The sequence below is a fragment of the Falco biarmicus genome, chromosome 1, assembly GCF_023638135.1.
Source record: "Falco biarmicus isolate bFalBia1 chromosome 1, bFalBia1.pri, whole genome shotgun sequence".
Lineage (NCBI taxonomy): Eukaryota > Metazoa > Chordata > Aves > Falconiformes > Falconidae > Falco > Falco biarmicus.
In genome coordinates this window covers 45,410,891-45,428,549 of record NC_079288.1, presented here as the reverse complement: position 1 = coordinate 45,428,549, position 17,659 = coordinate 45,410,891, and the positions used below count along the sequence as shown (strand labels likewise).

Below are 17,659 nucleotides of genomic sequence, written 5' to 3'. Positions count from 1 at the left end.
AAAGGGAAACAAAAATACTGCAAATAATTGCAGTCACATTGAATCCAAGCTCAAAGTTCTTGAAAAGACAGCTTTGCAAAGACGATGTTGTGTGATTCCATATTCAGTGGACCTTTGCTACAGTGTCCCTGTAGCAGTGGGACAACACAAGGGGGGTGGAGGGGGGGAAGGGTTACTAAGCCCCTGTGAGATACCTGGAGACTCACACAGCGCAGAAATGGCAAAACTACTGGCAGCTGCCTCTGCCACTTCACTGCCCACCCAACCTCCTTGACAGAAACAAGCCTGGACTCCTGTATCCCATTAATCCCTGTCTGTTGTCACGACAGCGTCCCAGAGGCTTTTAAAGCCAGGTTAACCTAAATCCAAGTAACACAGGGGCTAAAGCAGCCCAGCAGCTCTGGCAGCCAGCACACTGCACAGCTACCTCATGCCTGCTGTATTTGAGTGGGCTACGGACCGGCCAGGGGAAGCTGTCAGTATTTCATTTGCTCACTGTGTAAATGAAAGACTGTGTTTTACTATCTATCAGCACCACAGTATAACACCTGAGCTGTGACATTCATGTTGGGATTTTTCCATCCTCCATGTATCGTGCTGGAAAAATATCAAGCCAATTTATTCAGCTACAAAGGTACAAATCACTTTGTCACCAAGTATATCCTGTAAGCCCACTGCTAGCTATCCACTGCTTACCTTAGCGGCTCATCAAAAGAAAAGGAAAAAACCCAAAACACAACAACAACAACAACAAAACAACAAAAAGAACCCTCAAAAAGTACCTTTAGAATGCATACATATTCACAATAGCATCCAAATGTGAAAACCAGTTTTCAAAAGCACACCAGAAATCAACCCTCAGTGTAATATACTTCTGCAATTACTTTCAATTTTTCAACATACAGCTCTTCTTGAAAAATTGAAACAATGCATAGCCATTTTCATGAGCATTAGAAACAACATTTCAATCATGTTTATTTTCTGTGAGAAAACATTACCTGTATAATCATGGAAAACAAATGAGGTTATTGTCTTATGCAATCTATCCCAACTGAGCAATGCAACTTGAATTTGTGTGGTATCAGTCCATAAAGCTAAAATCAATTAAAACTCCTTAAAATTACATAGTTAAGAAATTTGAGATCAGTCATTGACCCTGTACACATATTTATTTTGTATCAGCTTGAAGGACAAAAGCCTAAATTGGTCAACTAACATCTTTTCTAGGATATATTCGCCCCACTACACTCTTACAGCTCTCTATATATACAATCTGAAATCTAATGCAAGTGGTACTAGCTATACCATTACTCAAGTACAGAGTATGCACATTAGTAACACTGGTCCAAAAATTGTGAGGACTCTTGTTTCAGTTTTAAAAGTTTTGTTCTCGACCTCATGTGATGCATGAAAGTTCACTGTATGTGTAAATTTTTGCAAGATCAGGTTATAATTTTGGAGTAAATTATATTACAATGTGTTATTGTGAGTGTGTAACTGCACACCAATTTCTCATATTAACAAAAAGCAAATTGCTACTGGCCAGAAGATGGGATTTCTTACCCTGTAGGTAAGTATGCTTTCAGTATAAAGAAATACGCCAGTTTATGATTGGCACACACAACCACATGGAAACAATTATTACCTAAAATAAGAACTCCAGAGAGAACCAAATTTTGCAGATCTGATACATTACCATCTTCGTATCTGTATCAATAATAACTTTAACTTTGTGTTTTTAAAGGATTCAAACACTGCAATCAGGAGTAAGTTGAAAGGAGCAAGGACCACATCTCGTTTTGCAAAACAGACTTTATAAAACAGCACACATCAAAGGGAAAGTTCCTCAGGGTCTCTGGTAACAGGGATTTTTATTATTATTTTTTAGACATTTGCAAATTGAAAATATTTACTAGCCTCAACAGCAAATAAAAACACTGCCAAATTCAACTGAGAGTTGCTGTGATGCAAGACGCCTCATGAACTGCACTTACTGACATTAGTTAAGTTATGCATGTAACCTGATGTACCCTCACTTCCACGAAGCATCTGTTTTGCCTGAGGGGGATGGTTCTAGCTGCTGTTCTGTTTCCTGTATCCATCGATGTTTGAGCACCGTATCCAATACAGAACTCTGATGAGCCTAGAGTCTCAAGATCTTCTTTGAGGGCTTAATGCAAGGATCCTTCTGGTGAATACTGAGAGCAACTCGATTTAATTGAGCATTGCTTTTTACCTTTTATTCACATTAGAGATTATTTTTATATATATATATATTGCAGAAGCAAAACCAGTGCAAATTATCGTCACCTTTCGGAACTAGCAAAATAAACCCCAAAACATTGATGAACTGCTGCATAGCTGCTTCAGCTTCTACAGGATATTCTTTTGCTGTACCGTGTACCTAATGTCAGGCATTGCAAAAATTCCCACTACATCATCCCTGCTAATTTAGACTTCCGTCTTTCCACTGACATATATAATCTTTTTCCATTAAAAAAAAAAAAAAAAAAAAAAAAGACTGGACCTTATTTGGTATAGCTATAGGTGTCATACAGCCGGTAATCACCTTATGGGATCAGAAGGGGGTGACAGGTTACAGTGCTCTGCCTTGTAGTAGGCTTTTTTCCTCAAAATTTCCCACCTTTCCTATCGGTGCAGCTTCAACAGTGGGAGGAATGGTAAGATCATTAGTACACGAGATGCATGGCAAGCATTGATCAGAGCAGACATCTAGTAAGTGCAGCAGTTAAAGCACTGATGGCTTCTTCTGAGCAATCTCTTCCATGGGGTGGACTTTGTTGCCACTGCACAGTAACAGAATTACCCAGTGTATGTAATTACAGAAAGATGTTGGCATAGGCAGGTCTCACAAGTCTGTGACGTAAAATCTTGTCCCTTGGAAAATCTGTTATTAGTTAGAAGTACACCGTATCTAGAACAGCTAATACAATACCTGAGGCTAGTTATCACGTAGGTCCTGTTACTCTGACCAGGAGCAAGTACTGCAGAACTTTTCAATAAACAAAACTATGTAATATGCAACCGGAAAACATTGGCTGTTCCCACGCAGCAGTCAAGGGACAAACAATGTAGGAATTCAATGAGAAATTCACCATTTTCCTAAATAAAAGCTTGACTTTCTTGCCTTTGTTCTCTTCCGTGTGTTGATATCTTTTATTTGAATGTAAGCTTTCAATTGCTGCTTTTCAACTTGCCTGAAGATCAGAAAAGTGAAAAAATATCACACACACCTTCTCTGCTTTTGCATCTCTCCCCAGTTGTGTCAGCAACAGAAGGGCTGACCTTCCTGACCACAGCAGATAAATAATTCAGACAGGAAACACACAAAAAGGCAGTCCCACAGCCCAGCCAGGGATGAAGAGCGAGGCAGCGCTGCAATCTTTTTCATGGGAGGCGAAGTTCAAAGGACTGAACTAAAAAGGTCCAAAGCCTCCAAGGAAAACCCACATATAAAGTGCACATTCCGTCTTGTTGCAAGTTGGTGACCCAGCTTGAAGAGGGTTAATATTAATGGTGACTACTCCTTGGAATACTAAAACACACTAGATCCCTCATGGGAACCTAAGCTTGCGCTTTCTACAAAGCTGCTTCACATGACACCATATCCCTAATAACAAACTGCAAGCAGCACTGAAAAAAATCTACTGAAACTACAACCTAAATTTACTACCCAAAGTCAGAAGTACAAATATGCAAAGAGCTGGAGGGTCCTTTGAAATTATCTCTCTCCAACCTCCGCATAAATTTGCCAAGGACATTTTAGTCTTAGCACCTCCTGCATTAAAATCTTGCTGTGGCTAGTGGCTGCCCAGAGTCAGAACAGAAGATCAGTTAATGCAGAAAATGACTCCAACCCATTAAACCTTTGCATCTGAAAAACTTAATGAATTTGTACAACTAAATGGATAGACTTACGTAAAATCAATGATTTTCCAACCGCCTGTGAAGCTCAAAAAATATGTGTGTTTCTTTACTGAACTATCCCTAACAAACAGTTGCACATATATTAAATGCTGTAGCAAGCACCTCTCCTTCTTAAATGTGTATCTTAGAAGCTGTAGCAGAAAGGTAACCTAGTTTTCTTTATTTACATGATCACTTATGAGAGTTTTCATTCTAACATGAAAAATACACTTTTTAAAGACTTTCCCTGGTGAAATCTAGGGCATGTATAGAGGCGGCTACATATCTGAAAGTTAATGGCAAATTAAAATTAATTATAGAACCTCGTGCTTTGCAAGCATTGCATTTTTTTCCTTGAACATCATTAATTCAAGGCAACATAAATGTCTCTTCCAATTAAAAAAGCTCTGAAATTATGACTGGTGCCAGAGAAGAATCTGACCCCGAATGGGCTGCCTGAAACGGAACATGTGGTCGCGCTGACGGTGATCACAGGCACCGCTGCTCCAGAGCCCGCCTTTGTTTTCCTGTTACAAAAAATGTGTGTGTGTATATATATACTGCTTATATGAATCTCAGAATCAAATTTACTTGTTAGGGATGGAAAACGACTGAAAAATAAGTGCACCTTCAAGCCTATATAAAAGTGTTTTCCTTAAGTAAAAAGGAAAATCCGTCAGTGCAGTTCTGTAGGTAACTGATGAAATCATTTGCCTAGGAGGGACTTTGTGATTTCTCAGGTGCAGAGCTGGTATTACTTTCATTGTATTAAATGAAACCAACCCTACAGATTGTAGGGTTACAGAACTAAGACAGACTGAAGTCTATCAGAGAATGTGTATCCTTTTTATTATTATTACCATAATAATTATGACTTGTATTGCTGTAAGACGATGGAGATACTGCCATGGACGCAGTAAACTTTCTTCCCAGTTTAAAATCAAAGAAAATGTACTTTCTAAGTTGTGCATCTCTGCAATGCACACGGAAAACCCCCCAAAAAGATTTTTTAAAAAAAAAAAAAAAAGTCAAAATTATACAAGGTTCAGCCTAGTCTGAGCTGCCCACATTTCTTTTCCTGGAGCAATCTGGCTCCAGGGTCAGGTCACTGGTGACATTCCTCCTGCCTGATGAGCACCGTTTTCTTCCGGAGCACCCTCACCCCCAGGCAGGAAAGGCAGCTGAGCACAAACAGGCAGGGAAGAGGCGGTTGGGTTTTTTCTCTAGAAAAAGCCTAAAATGCAAAAGAGGAGGAACGGGGTTTAGTTTCTGAGTAGGGTTTTGTTTCTAAGCACAGACTAAAATCATGACAGATAGGCCAACATTTCCCCCTGAAATCGTAATTTCAAGTTAATGAGTTTTGTCTAGAAAAAGTAGTCTGCATGATTATAGTCAAAGATGAAGGCAAACATTATATTTGGCTTCTGATGATGTACCCTGGGCTGAAGAAAAATTATCCTTTATATTTGTGGCTGGCACATAGACCCAATACAACTGTGAGATGATCCCAGTGAAATTTGTGGTGAAAAAAACACATCACAGATGCCTAAACATCTTTAAATTTATCCCTTTCAGAGTTTCTTTGCCAACTTTTTCCCCTCAAGCAGCGACTCGCATAATCTTTTTGCATTTTTTCTTTCATTTGTGGCACAGCTCATAGACCATCTTGCAATGCAATAGAAAAGGAACTAAGAAAAGCCTGGATCTTTTCCTAATGACATTTGCCATGAGACTTGATAATTTGCTTCACCAAACACTTTTGAAGTAAACATTTTTATCCCTGATCTTATCTGGTTAGCGAAATAACTCCTCCGGATCAGCCGGATAGATGAATTTGGGGAACACAAAGTTGGCAAACTTGATTAGAAACTTGGATATTGTATTTTATCTGACACTTCTAAGTCAAAATAAACAAGAATTTTCCCTGTTCCTCTCTGCTGAGCATTTGGCATGTCTTCTCATACCACAGTAGAGATCCACAATGATCAATGTATTTTTATGGATTTCCATGAGGGGAAGAGATATTACCCAAGGGAGTATATGGGATACAGAGACTGAAACCAGTATTGCCATATAAAACAAAATTTGGGGGGGGTTGCCATATAAAAAAATATATTTGTTTTATATGCATTATAAAACAAATAAAACAATTCATGTACTTGAGAAGCTTTCTTTAAATTTTTATACTGATGGCATTTGGAAGCCATTCTCAAAGATTACCAATAAATACTGGAGCTTATTGTTATGCACGAGCCTTTAAAGGAAAGGTACCATTCCATTTCTGACTAGCAGCCCAATAGGGAATGCTAATTAACCCCTCACTCCTTACTGGAAAGTGCCCAATTATCTTTCTCTCCTGTTATCATGCAGCTCTGCTTATTCTACTTCTTATTACTATGAATTTTACTGCTCTTACCCATTATTTTATCTTTTGTGCTTCCAAACCTTGCTCTCTCAATTTAAAGTATAGATTTTATATTTTTCTGACATTACCTCACTTTTCCCAGTTTCTCAATCTTATTCTTAAAAATGGCACAATGATTTCAAATTCTTTTTCCCCAAATAAATAGACTATAACAGTAACTCTGTACTGGAAATATCACCCAGAACAGTTTATGTCTAGTGAAGTGATACAGTACTGAACATCACTTATTGAAATGTGTCAAGCAAAAGACAACGCCACATGTGTTACTTACAGTTCATGTTTGATATCCAGGAAAGCCAGTCCTAAATTTTCCCTGTTGTAACTTTTTAATTATTTCTGCAATATGCTAAGTATTTTTTTAACTTTCTGGAAATAAACTGATAATCTATTTTGATCCTATCAAGGAAACAGACTGTCTGCCAGAAAAATAGCAATGATACAGGTAATAAATGCTGAAATCATCATCTCGTTATCATGTTCCTTTCAGATTATAAGAGAGAGGGAAAGCTTTTGATTCAAAAAACTAATTCTTCTAGCTCATAAAGCATTATCCACATACCTCCAGCTTTCCTATGTACTTTACATTCCCTTTCCTCTTCAGCCGATTAAAAAAGACCCCCACAACCATCACAAACCCCACCAGCAGACACTGTGAAGAAGGCAGAACTACCACATCACTGCATCCTACCTAGTTTTTCTTTGCCTAATTTCAACTAGTGGAATGCCACATGAAAGTAAAGACCTGAAGTAAACTTGCTTACAAAAGAACTATAAATTCTAGAGTGGGACTGTAATACATTTTAGTAATTTATTCAGTGGATAAGTATCGAATTATTACTGTAGCTTACATGAAAATTACAAGATACCTGTGATGCTCTGTTAGAGTGACTTGGACTGTATCAGTCAAACAAACTTTTGTAAACTTTTCGCACAAAGTACCTGTGGAAAGAACAGCTCATAGTAAGCTAAGGTTAAAAAAAAAACAAACAACAAACCCAGCGTTTAAATGTTGTATCTTACTCATTTCCCTTAAAATCTAATGTCCGTTCAGAATGTCTGTGACCACCACAGAGAGGGGCAGAGGTAGCCCCAGGGACTGGCACAGCCCATGCACTCTTTCAGCCCTTTTAGCTATTTACAGAGTCCCTATCACTCTGAAGGCTGTACTACTTTTCACCTCAAGGTTATGAGTCTGAACCCTACACAAGCTCACTGCTGAGCCAAAGTCATCATGGTTTGCAGGGCTGTATGAAGGAGGTGGCCAGCACCTTCTCCTTCATGGTGAACATCAAGTGATCCAGTGAAGCCCCAGCCAGAGCGAGATTTAGGGTATCGCAGACATAACCCCGATTCTGTCACAAACTTGCTGCGTGACCTGGCCACACCACTTCTCTCCTTCTCCATCACCTTTCTATTTAACATGATACCCTTTTCGGACAGTTCCGTCACGGGTACCATGGGACCCTGATTTCAGCTGAGCTAGTCAGTAGCCATCAGCACGAACCAGAAGCCTAGTTGGGAGGCCAGAGGTGGTACAGAGAAAACATAACGACCCCCAAGCTGCTGCTGACCACAGACCACTGTGATCAACAGCCGAGGAGTGCCTGGCCTGCCCTTTTCCCTGCGCTGTCCAAGACATCTTCCCCAGCAGTCCTGACATCATTTTGAAGTGCAGTTCAGAAACTGTTTCCACCGTGTATTCCAGCTGCATGTCTCTTAATTCATACAGGCATACCTCACCTAGACAAATTAAGTAACCCAGTAATGACATGTAATTTCTGAGGAGGGACTAGCATGCACTGAGTTAAATAGGCTTTTAAAGAAAATGGGAAATCCCAGAATAGGGGGAAAAATACAGGAGCATTTGAATCTTTTTTAAAAAAAAGAATCCACGTTTTAGGGAATGAGGCAAAGAAAACGTTTAGAAAACATTCGATAATACTTATCTATTAATACTACTAGTATTTAATCTATACAGATTTAATCTATGTACTCTTTCCTGTGTATCTCAAAACACAAACTTTTTCAAAGTAGGGACCAATTTTCATTTTCCAAATCGCTAGCTGCTTCCACCGCAGGAAAGCAGCGGGCTAAAACCAAGAAAAGCTCCAGCCGCACCGTAACCGCTGCGGTAATCCCTGGGTTTCAGAGCCGCCGCCGCCAGCACACGGGGCCGGGTTTGCCCGCCCCCCCCCCGGGGCTCGGCGCCGCCACAGTCGCACCGGCCGCCGCAGCGGGGTCTGTCCCCGCGGGGTCCGCCCGCGCCCGGCACGATCGCAACGCGGCTGCGGGTGGGTTACGCCGGCGCTGATGTCCCAGCCACAGCGGCTTCCCCGAAACGGCACTGCCACTGCGTGCCCGGCACATCGGGCAGCTCTGCCACGTTACCGACATGGTAAAAATAAAAAAAAAGTAATAATAAAAAAAAAAAAACCCAACGACAAACAACAACAACAAACCCCTAGCGAATTAATTCCAGAATATTCTGATCCCGTACCAACACTTGCCGGTACAAAAGGCACCCATTAGCCTTAAGTGGTACCAGTTTCTCTTTGAATAGCCACCGCTTGGCAGCCGGTCCGGGGAGCGCTCGCCGGGAGTACCCAGCCGCCCCCTCCCCCCGGGCGGGCGGGGGGCGCTTCCTGCCCCTGCCGGGGCTCCTGCGTGGGGCCGGCACGGCGAGGCGAGGCTTGAGCGGTTGCAAATGGGGGAGGGAACGCGGGGGGTTGTTCCTTTCCCCCCCCCCCTGCCCGGGTTGAATTTAAAGTGAAGTCGCTGCATTGTTCCAGAGGCTCCGTGCCCCCATGCATTGACGGGAGCCGCGGTTAGCGGGGAGTTCTCATTCCTGCGTTGTTTGCTTATGGAAAATAAGGGGGAGTGACACTGGAAAAAAAAAAAAAAAAAAAAAAGGAGGAAAGGGAGTCGGGGAGAGAGGGAGGCAGTGCTCGCAAGTGCAAGCCGGGACCCTTGCCCCGGCCCGACCATTCCCCGGATTCCCCGGGCTGGCACGGCCGCAGGCCGTCGCGGGTCTGTGAGCGGGGCCGTGCTGCCCCCCGCCGCGCCCGCCAGCCACCCCGTGCATTTCCTCGCCTGTACACGGACCCCGCCCGCGGAGACCCCCGCACGCCCGGCCGCGGACATGAGGCTCCGACTGCTCCTCTGCATCGCGTTCCTGCTGCTGGCGAGCCTGCTCCCCGCCGACGGACAGCGGCCAGGTGAGCGCTGCCCCGGGGCCGGGGCGCTGCCCCCGGGCTGCTCCTCCGCTCCGCACCCACCGCGCGGCCCCTGCCCCCGGCCCAGGCCGGCCCCCCGCCGCGCACGCCTGCGCTGCGGTTCATCGCCGCGGCGGGAGGCGGCGGCACCGGTGCCCTCGGGGCCCCGGGAGGGCTGGGGCCGGCCGGGGCTCCGGGGAGGCGGCGCTGGCAAAGCTGCTGCCGAGAAGCACCGCCGGCGCGGGAGGAGGCACCGGCAGCCCCCGGGCAGGCGGGACCGGGACCGGGACCGCTCGCCCCCGCGCCGCGGCCAGCGGCCCCCCCTCACGCCTTGCCCCCTCTCTCCGCAGCCAGCGTGGCCCTGCGCAGGAAGCCCCACCGGCACGGCTGCTCCCACCGGCGCTGCGTGCCGCTGCACTCCCGGGTGCCCTTCCCCTGAGCCGCCAGGTAACCGCGCGGGACGGGCGGGGCCCCGAGCGGGCGCCCCCCAGCGCACCGGGTCCCCCCGCCGCCCCCGCGCTCACGCCCTGGCGGGGGCGAGCGGAGAAACCCTGATCCCGCTGGGGTGGACGGGCGGCCGCGCTGCCCCGGCGGCCTTGGGGCCGTGGCCCAGCTGCGGGGCGGCGTGAGGCTGCGCAGCGCGGCAGCTGCGGGGGGTGCCCCGGTGGCACGGGGCGCGGCCCTCCAGCTGAGTGCAGGGCAGCGGCGCCCCCCCCCCCCCCCCCAGCGGTAGCATTCACCCACTTCAAAGGGGGCTGCAATTCTTAATCATTGTCAGCGAAAGACTTTGAGCTCCTCGGATGAAAGGCTATACAAGTGCAAAACATTAATGCTTTACAGCTGATGAGGGGGCATATACATTCAAATACGGAGTGCCTGCAGAAGCACACAGGTAGCACATGCAAATAGGGCAAGCATCAAAAGGACACCGAGGCGCTCTTGCAATTTAAGGATGTGTAAAACACGCAGTCAGTAGTTTTGCATCTTCTTAAACTCATGAAGTATTAAAATAATGTTGTAGCCCCAGGCATGACAGGACCGTAAATAAATGATGGCAGGACCTGCAATCTTGGGGACCCAAGATGTTTCCATTTACTAAGCGGTTGACGGTGAAAAGTCAAACTTTTAACAACCCTGTGCCAAGAATCTTGCCAGTGCATAAGCCGCCTTGGTGGAAAGAGCCTGCACGCTCCCGAAGTGGCCCTGCAAAGCCAGGCACCGTTGGCTACAGCACTGGGCTAGGGACGCGTGGGGTGTGCGGAGGGGAGGGTAAACTGGCACATTTGCGAGGCTGCAAAGATTCCTCGTCTGCAGTGCCATCTCTGATGGGCTGCACACTGAGCGGCAGAACTGACCTGCAAGTAGAAAGAGGGACATGCCAGAAGGATGCTTTACTGCTGAATGCCATGTCTCCTCAATTTGGTCAATTCAACAAGAGACAGACTGAATGAGATTTCCTCATCAGTCTAAGCATAAACCTAAAAAGATAAGCAATCAGATCAATTCATTCAGCATGCAGAGACTGAATGACAGGGACAGTGGAATTTAGGGCCAGAGATTTCTTGAATGATTCTGAATGGCTTCCTTCAGTTCCTCAGGAAAGTAAATTTAACTCCGCTCTTCCTGCAGTTCAGCATCCATAACCTGGAGACGGTCTGTGCAGAAAGTGTCTACTTTTTCTCTAATGTGCTCTGAAACAGTATATAACGCATTTTGCTTGAGACTGCAGTAGCTGCACAATACACGTGCACTTAACGTAGAATTTTTTTCCCTACAGAATATGAAGATTGAAGGTATTTTCGCTGTTACCCCCCTTTTCTGTGGGGAGCCAGTTTATCGCAACACATCAATGACAAAGCAAAACAGTATACTTATTAATTCATAATACATTTTGTAGACATTTAGTTAAAGATAATTCCACTTTCTAAAGCTGTAGAGAAACCCATAAAGCTTGACTGGGGAGTAAGGGGTGACAGGCATCTGAACTCTTAACTCCAGCCATCGTTGTGGGTGCTCAGCTCCTTTATCTTAAGTAGGATTTACCATCTACGGTTACATTCCCTTCCAGTTTTAGTCGTAATTCAGCAAATATTTACATGCCTGGGTAACTTGACTCACATGAGTAACCTTACTGATCTCAATGGAGTTGTACATATGGATAAAGCTATTTACAGATGCAAACAGGATGGACCCTTAAGCCTGAATTTCAACAGGTGGTTGGAAACCGGGATAAGCATAGCAGCCCCTTTTTCACAACAACATCTGAAAAGATGAGAGGATTGAACTTGATTTTCATCAGTTACATAGGCAAAACATGGGACAAATTAAAAAAAAAGGAAGAAAATCTTGTATTGGAAGAAGCCTTCTTGCGTTCTGCTTTTTGATTTTTTTTTCTTAACCTTTTTAAGCTGAAATTTCCAAATTAAGAAACATTACCCCAAATTTCAACCACGTATTTCATAAATAATAATTTTGTATGAGACATTAGACTACTAAATCTCTCATTAATGGCTATTTCTCTCCTTTTTTCCTCCCCAGCAAGTTCATAATGGGCTTTTCAGTGTTTTAAAGAAGCAACAATTAAACCAATAGAGAATTTAGCCAGAAGTCCCGATCGACAACAGCCGACCTGATAGAGCCACCACAGCCTATCTGTCGCATTCCGCAAGACCTGAAACAACGGCCACTGGCTCACACCCTAGGAAGTGGGGAGGAGAGGGGGAAACAGAGGGTGGTGACGGGAGGATGTACCTGGTTGAAACATTCTATATAAATTCTTGGGCTGTCATAACAAGTGAAAGTTAAAAACCAAGTATCAGGTACCCAAGACGGATTTCCAGTGGCATTAAGAAGTATCTGTCCAAGGGGATTCTTAATGGTCTGTTACTGTTCAGACTGACAGTACCTGCATGTGCTGTTGACATTTCAGGCTGTTTAGGGTGAAATAATGTCAGACTTCAGCACAGAACCGTGAAAGTCCATTTTTTGTTTATACTTTTATATTTCAATAATATAGACATATCTGTTGTAACACCTAACATTACATCTTTATGGAATTACTTTAATAATTGCGTAGAATATATTACTGTAATAGTACCAGAGTCAGAACCACACTAGTGCTCCTACTGGCTTCACATATAGTATGCATAGTAAGAGTTTACAATGTAGGAAAGCAAAGCAGAGTATTATCCCTCCTTCTGTGGATAAAGAATTGAAGCACACAGAGATAAGAGATTAGCCAAGGGTCATGCAAAACTGATAACTCAGATCTCTCAAGTCAGGCCTTAAGGTCAAGCCCATCCTCCTGTTTAATGAGCTGTTACTGCAAAGCCTATCATTTATTTTCTTAAACTGGGCTGCCAAACCAGACAGCTAAAATATACTTGAAAATTCAGTACTACAGAACTATTTGCTTAATAGCAGTTTTCCTAAAATACCGACTACAGTATTATAAATAGAGCACAAAAATAGACCATTGAAAAGAAACCTTTGTTTGGTCAACCTCAGCGTTGCACAGTACTCTATTCCTGTAATTTAAATGAATGGGATATTTGTAACTCCACTACAATGAATGAGAACTTCAAACAGAAAGCAGGCTGTTCTTTCCAGCAGTGGAGGTCAAGAATACGTTGAGCTTTTATTTTACTTTTTTTTTTTTTTTGAAAATACACGTTTCACATCTCCTTTTTGTATCAGCAGAAATTACAAACCTACATATAAAGGGAAAACACGGCAGTCCTTTCATTAGCAGAACTAAAACAAACCTGAAAATAAGTCATACCCAGATTTTTCAGTTGTTGCACTAGACTTGAAATGTCAATATTTTTTGTAAATAAAAAAGATGAGCAAAGATCAGCAGTGTCATGGCTTAAATCCAGTATTAGAATTTTGTCTTGCAACACATAGTTTCTAGTAAGTGAAAAAACAGCAATCGGGGAAAACCGGATAGCTGAAACTTTCTAATCAGTGTCTGTATGTAATCCTTTATCTCTAAGAACTTGAAACCTTAATCAGATTCATACTGGCAGAGCTTAACAGGACTTTCAAACTTCTCTGTATAGAAAAAGAATTAGAATTTAACATCACACCCTGTTATGGAGTTTTGGCAAATCATCATGCAAAGATTTGTTAAACTTGCCTATACCAAGAAACAGCCCTGCAGGTAAACCTTTGGAGTTTTGAAAAAAATGCAGTTTTCCAAAATTGGGGGCATACTACCACTAATTTAATTTTTTAATTTATTTAACTTAGCTTTCATAGATATCCATGGCTATCTCTGTTTAGAAGTACAGGTAAAGAGTATGGGAAAGCAAGAAAGGTGAAGAGTAACTATTTAACAGTTCTGTCTTATATAAATGAGTATATGGGCTTAATGTGACACTGGCTATTTGGTATAACCATAATTATTCAGTTAACTTTGATAAAATCTTAAGAAAAACATAATGTCTCTATCAGAGAGCTATATATGCATGTTACTTTACAGATGTAAAAAATAAATAAACCAACATTTACCAAAGCACCCTAGATGAAGCCCGTTGTCAGCCTACAAAATTATTGTAAATGTCTGTTCTTTCTAGACATGCTGGTACCATAAAATCTTTGAAAAAGACATTGAGTGTGATCTTTGATAGATAAGTTTATCAACTAGCTGGTTGATTGTATATTTTGTAAAAAGACAGTATGCATTTCAAGTAACATCTCATTTTAAATAAACTTTGCACACTTCAAAATTTATGTTCTTCAGCTGTCAAAGGCAATGCATCTAAAGAATATGGACAATTTATCTAGTTTTCCCATGGATGCATATGGAATCCGTGTGTGAAAACTCTTCTAACTCAATTGGTGACACAAATAAATAGTAGTTATTCATGGAAACATTCTTTTCACATTTTCTGAAAGTATGAAATTCTGGTAAAAGCCATATTGAAAGAACTTAGCTTAAAACTACTGGTTGGTGTAATCACAGCATGCTGTAATGTGACGTCATGATACCATGCTAGGATTACAGCAGAAGCCAAGCTATGCGCTGTCTTCCTGCCTAGAGTAAGTACGATTTTTAATTATCTGAGAGGGTTAAATCTTGAAATCGGGATGTTCTCACAAATTAAAAGGGCCTTATTTCAGGCAAAAAAAAAAAAAATGAGCTCAGAAAGTGGTCTGAAGCATAGCAGAAGCTAAAAAGTGCAGTAACTTCTCCCATTAAAGGTGGGATACTGTAAATAAATTTCTAAGTGCTAGATGTCTTGCACAGTGGAATTAGAGAACCAAGTGATGCTACTACAGCACAGTATGTTGTGACATTAAACTTCAGTGGGAGCAGGGCTCCAAAGGACCTTGTTTCCACCTGATCTGGACTTGGCTTTGACTTCCTTGAAACTGCCTGTTTTCATTTGATTTGTGCAACAACGAGGTTAATCTGGTAAAACCAGTTTTGCATGATAATGGTGTGATTACATATATAAACATGAAGCGTTTGGACACAGTGCTACAACAGCTGAACTGACTGAACTCCCCGTGTGCATGTATGAGCACAGGTTTAAAGGGAGTTTGTACAAATACAAATTGCTGTGTATTGAAAGTCAGAACTGATGTTTGCACGGATGCAATCTAACAATCAAGACTTGATCCCAAAGTAGATAGATTCAGACTTCAAACTCAAAGTAGATAGATTCAGACTTCAAACTCAAAAAATGTGAGTTTATAAAACTTAGAGGTAACTCCTTGTCTTGTAAATAGTTGTTAAGTGGGAAAATTTTAAATTTTATTTGAAATTCAGTTTCATTAGGTCTTGTGTTAGCTATTTTAGAATGGAATACAAAATGATGTAACAGCAGGTCAACAGGAAATAGAGGTAAATGTAAGGCAGTGGTGAGAAACAGCAGATTAGTGTGTTCCCAAAGGGTAATAAACAATTCACCTCTTCCCTTTCCAGTATGGAAAAAAGGAAATTATAGAAGAATAAAGACTGGAAATATTTCCCTTACGCCACATACAGATGCTATAAATATCAGTGTCCGTACACATAGCCAGATTTAGCTAAGGGTCACATAAGATTTGTATCAACATCGATCAGGGGAAGCATTAGTATGCTAAGTTTCAAATGTTTGACTCCCATGGACAAGTAACGATTAGCATACTGATCTCTCACTACTGGATGGCCTTTATCTTTCTTGCTAGTGAACAGCTGCAAATAGTTGTGCAAAGCAGGAAACACTCCAGCAGTGCAACCTGTCTTTAGTTAGCAATAATGCCTAAAAGCCTAACTCATTCCAACATCAAGGATGCTTTTTCATGTCTGGAGTTACCCCAAGGTTAGACTGTTGTCTGCCCAAGTGCCTTTGGTCCTTGAAACAACTTTTTTTTAGATGAAGAACGACCTTCAGTGGGGCACACCTGCTTAACCGCATTTCCATGTAGAACCTTAAAAGATTTTCAACAGGATTTTCACACTTTCCAATCTGATTTCCTTTGTGAGGTGAAATACTGAAGTGTTTATATAGAATTTCCACTACGAGCTATTCAGAAAGACAAAACACAAGTACTGATTTTTTTCCCCCTTATATATAGTGTGCATTCACAAGAGATCATCATAATGTCTTTTCTCTGATGTGTACAAATGTTTAGCACATTTCAGCATTTGATCTAGAAATTATTAAAAACCTCACAATGTGACTTTTTTTGGTCAATGCTGAATCTTTTATATTTCTTAGGGGGCCTGAAATACTTCTTTTCCAAAACTTGAAAAACACACATTGTTTTTCTCCAGAAACAAAAAGCTATTGGGGTACAAACAAAAAAGTTACTAAAAAATAAAAAAGATAGCATACATTTTTATTTTTTTTAAATGTACATTTGCAACATACATTAAGAAACAGTTCTTTTCCATTTTCTTGCTGCCTGGTTACAACCCACTAGATCTCACCAAGTTAAGACCATGTACCTGCAAATACCTGGGCATTTCAGCAGCTGTAATTACACAGAGCACCACTAATTTCTTCAGCTGTTCAGAATCACACGGGTTCACCTACATGCAGGTTTGCCACACCATGCCCGAGGCCGTGCCGGCAGGGAGCAAAGCGCTGCTGCTCCAAACCCCCACATCCACAGGGCCATGGGCTGGCGCTTTTTCCTGAAGTGTGGACCCAATGCTTTACTGCTTAGTGAGCGTGTGATTTCGCAGCGGGATCCAGCCTGCAATGAGGTGCTGGTGCTGCAGAACAGCCCAGGCCACAGCACTGGTGACAGCCCAACCTGAGGCTGCACCAGCCACTGCCACAGCCAGCGCCCAGCCTTGGCTGGCAGCGGTGCCTCCACACGCACCATGCGGCACAGCCAGCAGAATTAGGCCTCAGCCTCCAGGCTGAGGGCTGTGGCCCATCAGACACAGCATGGCCACCGCTGAGCTTTCTCTCACTTGCACAACAGCAGCCCCTGACCCTGGTCACACTGCTGCCCAGGCAGTGCCCGAGCAGGCCTACAGCACCAGCACACCACACCATGAGCACACCATGCCATGCCACACGTGTCCCAGTGTGCCCCGGCAGGGGACCACCTCGCTGGTGGCAGGGGGTTCCCCACAGTCACCCCCTCTCTGAGCAGGGCAAAGGCTGTTCCAGTGCCAGCAGGCACAAAGGTGCCGGCAAAGGGCTCGGGGCTGGCACTGAGCAGGGCAGTGGGCCTCGCCGTGCTGCTGTGGCTCCTGCTCCACAGTTCATTGCAGCCCTTCCATGGCCGGACATTAGAAATCATTTGGGAGGAGTAGTGAAGAGGGCTAGCTCCTCCTTGGAGCCTGTACATGTGTGAAAAATCATTTTCCTTCCCCCTCTCCCCCCAAGAAAGCTTAAAGATATCAAGGAAACAAAATACAGTGGGTGGCTGTTGCAAGTCGTTGATAATTTGTGTGCTTTGGCAGAGCTATGCCTTGCAAAGGGCAGGGGACGTGCCTGTTCACACATGGCAAGCTGCACTTTGCTTTCTAGCTGCCGTGTTTCATGGAAAGCAATACTGCTGGTTAATGCACGTTCCACCTTCAGCAGTCATGGAGAGGAGGAAGGGTGTATGAGCCTCAAAATAAGTTGTTCTGCTACACTGTGCA

General features: G+C 43.2%; 1 long non-coding RNA gene across 1 annotated transcript; it reads right to left on the bottom strand.

Annotated features, from left to right (window-relative positions):
- Positions 1-2,542: 2,542 nt before the first annotated feature.
- Positions 2,543-9,478, bottom strand: LOC130148707 (uncharacterized). The gene is made up of 3 exons (XR_008821628.1): positions 8,850-9,478; positions 7,219-7,291; positions 2,543-5,150 (listed from the first exon to the last, which is right to left on the bottom strand). It is a non-coding gene; the product is annotated as an uncharacterized LOC130148707 (long non-coding RNA).
- Between the last annotated feature and the right edge of the window lie 8,181 nt (positions 9,479-17,659).